General features: G+C 39.7%; 1 long non-coding RNA gene across 1 annotated transcript; it reads right to left on the minus strand.

The window, feature by feature from the left end:
- Window positions 1–1,924: 1,924 nt before the first annotated feature.
- Window positions 1,925–6,890, minus strand: LOC107215280. The gene is made up of 3 exons (XR_001525140.1): window positions 5,795–6,890; window positions 3,955–4,116; window positions 1,925–3,234 (listed from the first exon to the last, which is right to left on the minus strand). It is a non-coding gene; the product is annotated as an uncharacterized LOC107215280 (long non-coding RNA).
- Window positions 6,891–10,434: the final 3,544 nt, after the last annotated feature.

Raw genomic sequence — 10,434 nt, forward strand, 5'->3', positions numbered from 1 at the left:
TTTGATAATGTCAATGGACAGAGCCCCAGTGATTCGTATTGTTTAATTATCTGGCTGATATTACCAGCATAGCATGGGAGGAGTATATTTTTAATACACTTTTCCAAAGAGTGAAAAGTGAGATTAAAACTGTAGAGTCAAAAGCAGTATTTTTTAATGTAAGTTGTCCATTAATTATTTATTTACTACTGTTATTTATTCCTCTCAGCACATTTTTAACTTGAGATGGGACAATATGTGCAAATTTTAGAGACCCTCTAATGGTGACAAGAGTTAATTTTTACAAAGAATGGTGGAAGATTATTCTTTATGAAGAATCTTTTGATTCCTTAAAAAACTGTCTGACATGTATGTGTGTTCATGTATATTGTGTTCAGAATATACATGAAAATGAATATATACATGTGCATATTTCTTTCAGAACTTATGATCCTTTCCCAGCACTTCCTCCAGTAGTATTATATTATTCATAGATATATTTTATATAATATATATAATATTCATAGATATAATCTTGCACCATGCTTACCACCACCTTGACATCAAAGGGAACTGACTATAGTTATCCAGTTATATTTAAGGTGTAACACTATGATTCCCATGTATTATATTTTTGCAACTTAAACTGCTAGTTGCCCTGTTGCTACCAAAAGTTTTAGTTTCAGAATAAGAATAGAGATGCTAGTGACCATCAGAAAGAAGAAAATGAATTATTAGTGGGTACTAAGAAGTAACAGAAATTACATAAAATGTCATTCAAAATTTCCCTTAGTTGATAATTGAGGTTTTTATTAAAAACAGTCTTTTTTCTTTATCTACTCCAATGAAATCAGTAATAGTTTATCTGTCTGTTGGCATAGGGAACCAAACTTCCTTCTATCAAATTGATTATCAAATATTATATGTGGTAGAGCAAGAGGTTATAATTAAATTTCCCGCAGTTTGGGATGTTTCTGAATGTTATATTAAGACATTTGTACATGCTGTGCTGCATGAAAGCTGAAGAATCGTTTGGAAAGTTTGAGTAATCTGTTTATTAAAGTGATGATGATGATGATGATGATGATGATGATGATGATGATGTTAAAGAGTCCATAAGGAACTGAACAGCATATCCAGGAGGAATCAGGACCCAGGTTGTTCCTTTTTAATATAAAAATGGAACACCTACTGATGAAAGACCTGTAACAAACTTTCACTCTTTCATCACATGGCCTTGCAGAATATGGAAAAATGTGGTATAAGTATGGGATTTTTCTTTGCTCCTATTTTCTTTTTCAAATGTGACTGCCACTGTCATTTAAGCAAATGTTATTCCAACTCTTGCGGTAAGTTCTGCCTTATTCTAGAAAAATGCACCCTTAAATAATATTACATAGATAAATACAATGAATAGTCAAATTCTGCAAGGGTTAGGATTCAGTAAAAATGTTGCTTTTTCAATAATACATTTTTAAACTCAGAAATCTTAAGTGGAAAATATCATACAAGATGAATATTCATGTAATCAGGGAAAATGCTTTGCAGCATACTATAGAAATATTTGTAATGGGGGCTAATGACAAGACAAATGAGAAGAGACTTGTAGACAATGTTAATTTCACAGAGATGACTTTGATGTAAGTTGTAAAAGGCTGAACTGTTACATAGGAGAAATATTTTATGCTGAACAATTTTGGCTGAGAGAGGAGAAAAAAAATTTCACAGTCCCATAGTGCCCTCCCACCTTCACCTGGTGAATGAATGAATGCCAGTAAAGCCAGGAATTCCTTAGGTAAAAAGATTGCCAATGGGACAGTGAGTAAAAAGTCCAGATTTACTTTTTTATCCTTTTTTTTTTTTAATATTGTGCAATGTATTACATATTTATTACATCATATTAAATTTCCATGTAAACAGCACAGAAAACTTTGAAGAGAATAACACTCTTGTAGGTGTCTGTTCTGTTGTCAAAATACGTGTTCAACAGCTTTCAGCAGCATGTTAACAACTCGTCTGACATCGAAACCATGTTTGCTCTTGTGTTGAACCTTTGTTTTGAATCTGCACTTTTAACGAAGCGCAGGGCAAGTGGATTTAAGAGTGGCTGGTTGCAGAGGTCAGTAGGTGGGAGAAAAAACAGTCCTATAACTCACCTTCAGTCAATTTAACTGCAAGACAAACTCGGGATGATGAGAACTGTGCCAACCACGTATGTGTGCTGACATGCTGCAGAGTGTGTTTCATGATTCATCAGCCACACTGTGATTGATTGGCCCAGCATCCTGGCAGAGCCTAGAAATTTTTTACTTGTCTCCAAATGTGTTCCATGATTCTTCAGGCAATCTCTGATTGATTGGCATGTGGGCTGAACCTAGATTTATTTTTTTCCCCATGCACTGAAATATTTGTTTGATGATTCATCGCACATACCTATTGACTGGCACATTGGCAGAGTCCAAAGTTTCTTTGCAACATATTGTTTTATGGTTTGTCAGGTAAATTGAGTGTTTCCTGCTGACACTTGTAGATTAATTCTGTTAGTGTGAACTGCAGAGAAGAATACAACCTCAGCTTACAGGTACTTAGGGCAGTGACGAATGATATGGTCACTTTTTTGGCAAGAGAGAACAACTTCTTTTGCTTGAATGTATAGTTGGTCATCGCATTTTTTAAACAGCTGAAAAAGACCTGACCTTGAAGAGACCATGTTGCAAAATTCAAAGTGATGGCATTACTTTCACACATTGAATCTTGTTAATATCAGTCTGGTAACTATGCTGAATAGGACAGCCAAGCATGACTAAAACAAATAAAGGCCTTATCTAAGCCTGTAAAGACAGCAGATTTCAACAAAACTTTAAATCGTGCCATTTGCCTTGCATCACGAAATCACACCACCATTCTCTAACTGGCTTTTAACCATACACATATTACTTGAAAGCCAAAGGAGAGATTTTAAAAGCTGCCAACAACTTTTGCACTGGCACTTCAAAATGGGAGTGACAAATTGGATTCTCTTCTGAATACTTGTAGACAATTATTCTTAAGTCATTCTTTCCTGCCCTCCCCCCAATGAATAACATTTATCCAGGGCGACGGATCCTCAATTTGTAATTCAAAAAATGATTTATTTAGCACTGCGTGTCATTGTATAAGAATTGACTCCATGACAAAAGTTTCTGGGAAGTTGATCTTTTCTTTTGTCCAGGAAGATGGATGCACTTTCTAATGTCGGGTTTCCTCCCATAGTTACTGAAACACAGAGACCATCACCTAAAATGTATCCCTTACAAACCAGGAAAACGATATCCCATACATTTCTACAAGGTCTGTGCATATTTCGCCAAACTCTGCCCACACTAGTGAATTCCCACATCTACAGAAAATATTTTACAGTCTTTTTGGAGCCATTGCAGAACCATTTTTTTCGAGGCAAAACTAAGCCTGAATTGTAGTTGCAACTCTTGCTTTATTTATTTATTTATTTATTTATTTATTAACTAATTATTTTCATCTATTTATTTATTTATTTATTTATATGTATTTAATCCAAGAAATAAATATTAGTCTTTTATGTTTTATTAGTCTTCTGCCTCCATAATTAGTCTATTTTTATGTCTACTTTAGAAGCAAGGAAGGGCATAGATTGAGCAACACAGGTCAGTTAAAACTGGTGCTCCTGGGGTAACCAAAGGAACATATGATAAGGAAAAAGAGGAAAAAAATGAAAAGGAAGAGAGAAAAAACATAGGGCTTTTGCAATACAGAGGAACAGAAAAAAGGAACTCGACTCAGCTTTCTAAGTGGGCTGTAAAATAAAGGCATTAAAACTAAAATTATGTTATGAGCTGAGAAATCATAGCACAGCAATAAAAAACATGGAAGAATTGGAAAGGATGTATTTTGATGAAAATCACAACCTAGGTAGTGTTAAACTCTTTTACAGGAAGAAGAGGCTATGGGCAACATTACCTAACTAAGATGGCTTCCTAGATTAGTCCATGTGGTTCTTCTGTTTGAAAGAGAATCATTAACTTTCCTTATTCTTTTCCTCCTTTCTCCTCTTCTGGTGCAGGATTTCATTCTCTGGGCTCGTCTCCAGGCATGTCTCTCACTAGAAAGGGCTACTGCACTCTGCAGTTGAAATTGCAAAGGGATCAGACAGTGAGTGAAGGTCTCCCTCCCTCCCTCCCTTCCGGCCTCCCTCCTGGCCTCCCTCCTGGCCTCCCTCCTGGCCTCCCTCCCTCCCACTGAATGTCTGCATTTGCATTCCTTGTGACTTTATGCAGCCGAGGCATCATATGTGTTATGACTTCTGCTGGTCTCTGACATTATTGTAGGGTGCCACTTTTAGTTGTTTCATAGTTTTTCCCTCAATTTAGAAAGGATCAATTCCCCCAATTTAGAAAGGATCAAAAGGTATCAATACCAAGCCAAATGTTTATCTCCTAATCTTGTCAGCATCAAAGAAATCTACACAGGTTTGTTAAGAAGGAGGATTAGAAAAATCACTGTATTCTCCTTAACTGATGTACTTCTCTTTCGATTTTGCCTTACAATGACTAAACTTTTACTGACTCCTTCACTCTAAGAAAGGATCCTTAAATCTTAAATTCCATTGCACAAGATATTTCATCTACTTATTTACAATTGGTTTTAAAAGTACTAGCTAAATGGAAACTGCAACTACTTCTTCTAAACCTTTTTTTTTTTTTCCTTGTCAAAAAGATCTTAAATGCTGTAAGACTGCTTTCCTTGCTTCTTGGCTTGTTTAAATATATAGAAATAGATTATCAAGAAATAATTAATATAATCCACATGAGAGAGAAGTTGATGGGAATGAAAGCAAAGAAGTCAGTTGTGCATTTTTTAAATAACTGGACTTCAGTTTATTGCAAGCCATCATATTTTTTTTTACCACATTAGGAGCTAAAGCCTGAGATGCTATTTATGAGCCTGTAGAAACTGAATAAAAAAACCAGCTATGGTGTTGGGGCCCCAGGACATGCTCATGTTGCCTGCAGATTGGTCTAAAAAGACAATGTGTAATATGTAATGCACACTGATTTGCATCTTGTGAAGTCACTTATACAGTTGCCAAGAGCAAAGTACTGGTGTGGTGTGTAAACACTGTAATTTTACTTAGTGTTTTTTTCTGTCATATTGTAAATTTTGCGGGCATTTATGACTGTTTGAACAGTGGAAAATTGTTCTCATAAAACCACAGAAGATTTTGAAGCAGGATTATCACAAAAACCAAAGTCAATAAAATTGGGTTCAATTGAAACTGTTTAAAGACACTCTTTGCTAATAGAAGACTTAGACAAACATATCACTAAAGCCTTCTCTGAATCAGACTGACAGATGTCAGCATTGTATTGTACACACTATTTCTTGATATAGTTTATTAATTTTTATTAACTTTGTAATCTAATTTTTTTTCCTCCTCAAATGGGTTAAACAGCACAAAAAAAAATTAGCATTTATATTTTCATTAAACAGTACTTCACATCATTCTAAACTTTTGCATTTTAACATAAAAGCAGAGTACACTATGGAAACATACATGCCAAAGAGATAGTTCTACTTGTATGCAAAAACAAAACCAATGACAACCCCCAATTTTATGCATTACTTGTCCTGCGTACTTTCTGCTTAAAAATGGGAAAAATATATAAGAAAATGTAAATGGAAGCAAAACAATCAATTTTGGGGCTTTACTTATTGCTGGTGTTGCCATGGAAGAATATTTCTTGGTTCCACCGTACTTCTTGTCCACCACCCATCTGTTGAAGAGATGGCAGTAACTCACCATTCATGAGAAGCAGTGATGGGCCCTTCCCCTGCCACTCTAAGGAAGGGTCATCAAGGAGACCTCCCACATCCAGTTTCTTGCAGTTACAGTTGGGAAGAAGAGCAAGTGGCCACTCCTTCTCTGGGCATTTCTCCACTTGCTTCTGCATCTCTTGATCTCAAAGAACTGTAGGTCTGTGGTGTGATTACAGGTAGATAAGGAATAACAAGTAAGAAAGCTGATAACCCACAGGTCATTAATCTTCTCTTCGAGTGAAATCCGGATAAAATCATCAGTTAATTTTCAGATTCTTATAGGAATGTATTAATTGCAGCTCATTTATCCCTGGTCATTCTAAAAAATATTACTCTATGGTGAATAAATATGTCCACTGCAATGTGAAATAAAATCATCATCTTCCTCTATGATAAGATGTGTCCTGACATTATGACTTGACAGCTACTGAAGAAGGGTCACACAAAATTATTTTTTTTTGAGAGTCTCAGCTGTATAACACTTGGCATGCTTTGTGTTGTATGACCGCCCGTGATTGATGGTCTGAGCAGTAGTGCTGGTACTTGTTTGTGTATTCACAGGCATGAGGAAAGCACAGGCCTGGAGTATTCCTCCCTTTCCTTAACCACGGATACTGTCAGGTGCATTTATGACTTTGTGTATCTAGAACCAGCCATTTCTGCCTCCCAGGCCCTCAGACTGGAGTTCCTCTACTAATAACATTCCAAATAATTATTACTGCATTATCACAGGAAGCCTGACTCCAGCCCTGCATCACGCTGCACCTTCCTCGAATGCAGTCTGCAATTTATAGGTTAGGTTTTTATGAGGAATAAAACAGCTCTATCTGTGTGCCCAGGGAGAAAATATTTCAAAATAACAAACAAAGTAGTATTTTCGTAAGGGCACCCGGTGGCACTAAGGGCAACACTTCCCAGGCTGAACACAGCAGTTCATGTAGCATTTCAAGCTACATGTAATTAGTGGCAAAATCCAACAGGTGGCACAAAAGTATTTGAATTTTATATTGATTTAAATTACGTGCCGTTAAATTACCAAATAAAGTACGGGGGCATTTTTTGTTAAAAAAGAAAAGAGGGCGGGGTGCGGGGGGGAGGTGGTGGGTAAGGAAAAAAGGGAGACGCGTTATCCCGAGGCGGCGGAGGACGCCCGCCTGCGCCGAGCCCCGGGGAGAGGCCAGCGGCTCGCTGCCTCTGGCCGCCCCAGGCAGCCGGGGCCCCGGAGCCCCGGGGAGGTGACACGGAGCTTCCCCCGCCCCTTCTCTTCTCCCCAGCGGCTGCAGCTCGGCCGGCGCGACGAGGCGGCGGCCCGGGCCGGGAGATGCCCGTCCACCCCTCACCCCCAAGGCCCCGCCGCTGCCCGGGCCCGGCCAAGGCTGGCGGGAGGGAAGCGGGGCGGCCGCCCTGCGGGGGCGGCCGCGGGGCCGGGAGCGGGGCCGGGAGCGGGGCCGGGAGCGGGGCCGGGAGCGGGGCCGGGAGCGGGGCCCACCGGCGCCGCGTGCTTGTGCTCCGCCCGGGGTAAACGGAGAGAGGATGTGAGGGAGTGAGGGACGCTCGCATTAACCCTGGAGAGCCCCCCAGCCCGCCGTAAATAAATCCACGGGTAAAGATCTTGGGCCTTCAACACCGCCCGCTAGGCAGCACTGATGGTGGCTTTGAACCCCTGAGAAGGTAACTGGTAATTTTTTAAAGTGGGTTGGTCCTGGAGGTTTGTGTGGAGAGGGAGGAGAAATGAGGGTTCTCAGACACCTGCGGAAAAGGAGCGTTATAAAGGTGCGAGTTGCCTGGAATAGTGACACCCATGAGATGCAAGCACAGTTCAGTCTTGGAGTGTAGTAAGCACCTCGGAATGGTCTTAAATAAGAAAGAGGATGACTTCTTGCACAGGGAAATAGTGATAGGGCAAGGAGGAAGGATTTTAAACTAAAAAAGATTCAGATTGGATGCTACAATTAAATTCTTTACTGTGAAGATGGTGAGACATTGGAACAAGTTGTCCAGAGAACCTGTGGATTCCCCATCCCTGGAAGTTTTGAGGGCCAGATTGGGTGAGGCTTTGAGCAACCTGGTCTAGTGAAAGGTGACCCTGCCCATGGTGGTCAGGTTGGAACTAGATGATCTTTAATGTCTCTTGCAATAAAACCATTCTATGATTCTGTTTCTTCATGCAGTGAATATGAATTGTGGAAATACTAAAATGTTAGTCTAGGCCTTATGACTAGCTTCACAACTGTGTGACATAAATTCTGTGATTGATGTATTTATTTGCTACTAAATTACTGTAGTGAGTCAGGTGGAGCTTTACTGATATTTTTGTTTCCAAACATGAATGTAGGAGACATATAAATGGCTTAAATTCTTATGCAGTGGTACACCTAAACCTGAAACTTGCGTGCAAGTCAAAGGCACTTACAAGAAGTTTCAAGATGCCTGGTTTGCTAAATTGACTGTGAGGCAAAGAAGGAGACGTGAAAGAAAAAACTGGGAAATTGCCGTAAGTCTAAATGGGAGGGCTAGTTTCACATAAACATTTTCAGCAAAGGTCTGTGAAAGACTTGAGCCTGGGATAAAGGATAGTAATTCATGCCACTTTACCTTACATGTTCCTAATTAAAGAAATGGTGATCCCATCATCTGTGACTTGTAATCGAGCCAACTTACAGATAGATAAATTTCAGAAATGTCAGCTTCTGAGTGAGCAGATCCTGTGCAGGTGCTTGAAACAGGATCCAGTTTCCAAGGCTCAAACTGATGATCTCTGTTCCTGCAGGGCCAAGCTGGAGCAATCACGGTAGCAAATGGCAAATGTACTGCCACTAGCCAGAAGGGAGCTTCAGTTCAAGCTCAGAGAGCAATCAGATCACACCACTATGCAAATGAAGGAGGAAAAAAATCCCCCAAACTCAGTTATTTGGTCTTTTTGTGCAAAACAACAAAAAAAAATCCCCAATGACCTGGACACAAAAAACATACCTGTAAATTTGGTATGACATTCACAAGTGTCAGATATGAAAAGTCATTCAGTTGTTAGAGAAATAGAAGGATATAAAATAGAAGCAGCAAATAAAATTGCAAGAGTGAACCTACAATTTTAGTTCTGATTTAGACAACTAGAGAGCAATAACACAGGTCTGGCTGTAAAGTGCACTGGCATGGTGACTCTGGACAAGGAAACCTGGTAGTAGATGTGGTAAAAATTAAATTGAAGGAGTAGATATGAAGGAAATAAAGAGAAACTGCAAAATATCAGGGCTCTGAGAGCTTCAGTAGGCTTTAACAGCTCTAGCCAGCCTCCATATGGCCTCAATCCACAGCCGTGTCCATGGACCCAGAAGCCTCACTTCAGCTCCAGTTTGGGACTACTGGTGTGACCCTAATTCCTGGAGAGACCTCAGGCCTGTGTTGTAGGTAGCCTATCTCTCAAATGGATGCCTTTAGCTGTTCTTTATTGCCTGTCTTCTGTCTTGTCTTTGTTGTCTGTGTTGACTTTGGACCTGTGTTGTATCCTCGTTTCCACTTCTTTCTCTTGTACAGGCTTCAGTGCCTGGATGGTCTCTGGACCTGGTTCATAATTTTGCCATCTCTGGGACTACCAGAAGGCCCTGTTCCCTGTAAGTAGTGTGATCTGTGTCCTGGGTTCAGATGTGGGACACTGCAAGGCACTGCCTGCACTGGGTCATTCTCACTTTGGGGATTGCCCTACCTCAGGGAGCAGCTGGCCCTTGCTGCTTCCTGGCACAGTGTGAATTCTTTTAACTCATTGAAATCAGTTGGATGGTGGTTGATAACATGCATTTAACCAAGACTAAGCTAATTGAGCCTGCCTATTTTACCTGTAAAATTTGATAGGAAAGCTGGAAAGCAAAAAATACAAGGGCTGAAATAATAGTTTGGACTCCTGCATGATAAATATTTTCTTTATAAGTGTCAGGGAAAACATCCTGAAGTTTCATCCATGTGGGTTCCTCATGCAGGTGCAGGCTAGGTGAGGCAAATTGCAAGAGTGAAGTATGCTTTAAAAGTTGTTTCTTTCACTGAATGTTTCCTGGCTTCAGGGAAAGAAACCATAATGGCAGCTAGACATAATGAGTAGGAGCTCAGTGAAGAGGAGGGATTTGTTTAGTCTTGTCTTGAACCTTTCTTAATGGGATGAAATTAGCAGAATCCCTTGAAACAGAAACAACTCTCTGACAGTTTTGCTGAATAACCCTCAAAACTAGCAAATACTCAACAAAGGGGAGGGTTGCTGAATAGAATGATGCCATGCATGTGTTAGAATGGGGACCAGGAAAAAAACATGAAAGAGAACAAGAAACTCTTGTTCTAGAACATTGCTAATATTTTCTAAAATGGCTAAAAAAGCCAACATAGATGTAATGAATGGGGTTGGCATAAGTTGTTTTCTGATAAATACTGGACCACTTAGTAGTCCTCTGGCGAAGTAACGCCATCAGAGAAGAGAGTTGACGGCAGTTATTGAAAAATCTGTCAAGAAATATGGATATTCACTGTCCCTGATTGTAGTTTGTTTCTTCAGCATGGGCTGAAACAGGTAGGGTAATAAAGAATACATTGTCTGTATTCATACTTATCTCTGTATTTATGGCATAGTGTGATGACTGT

The sequence above is a fragment of the Parus major genome, chromosome 2 (genome assembly GCF_001522545.3).
Source record: "Parus major isolate Abel chromosome 2, Parus_major1.1, whole genome shotgun sequence".
Classification (NCBI taxonomy): Eukaryota; Metazoa; Chordata; class Aves; order Passeriformes; family Paridae; genus Parus; species Parus major.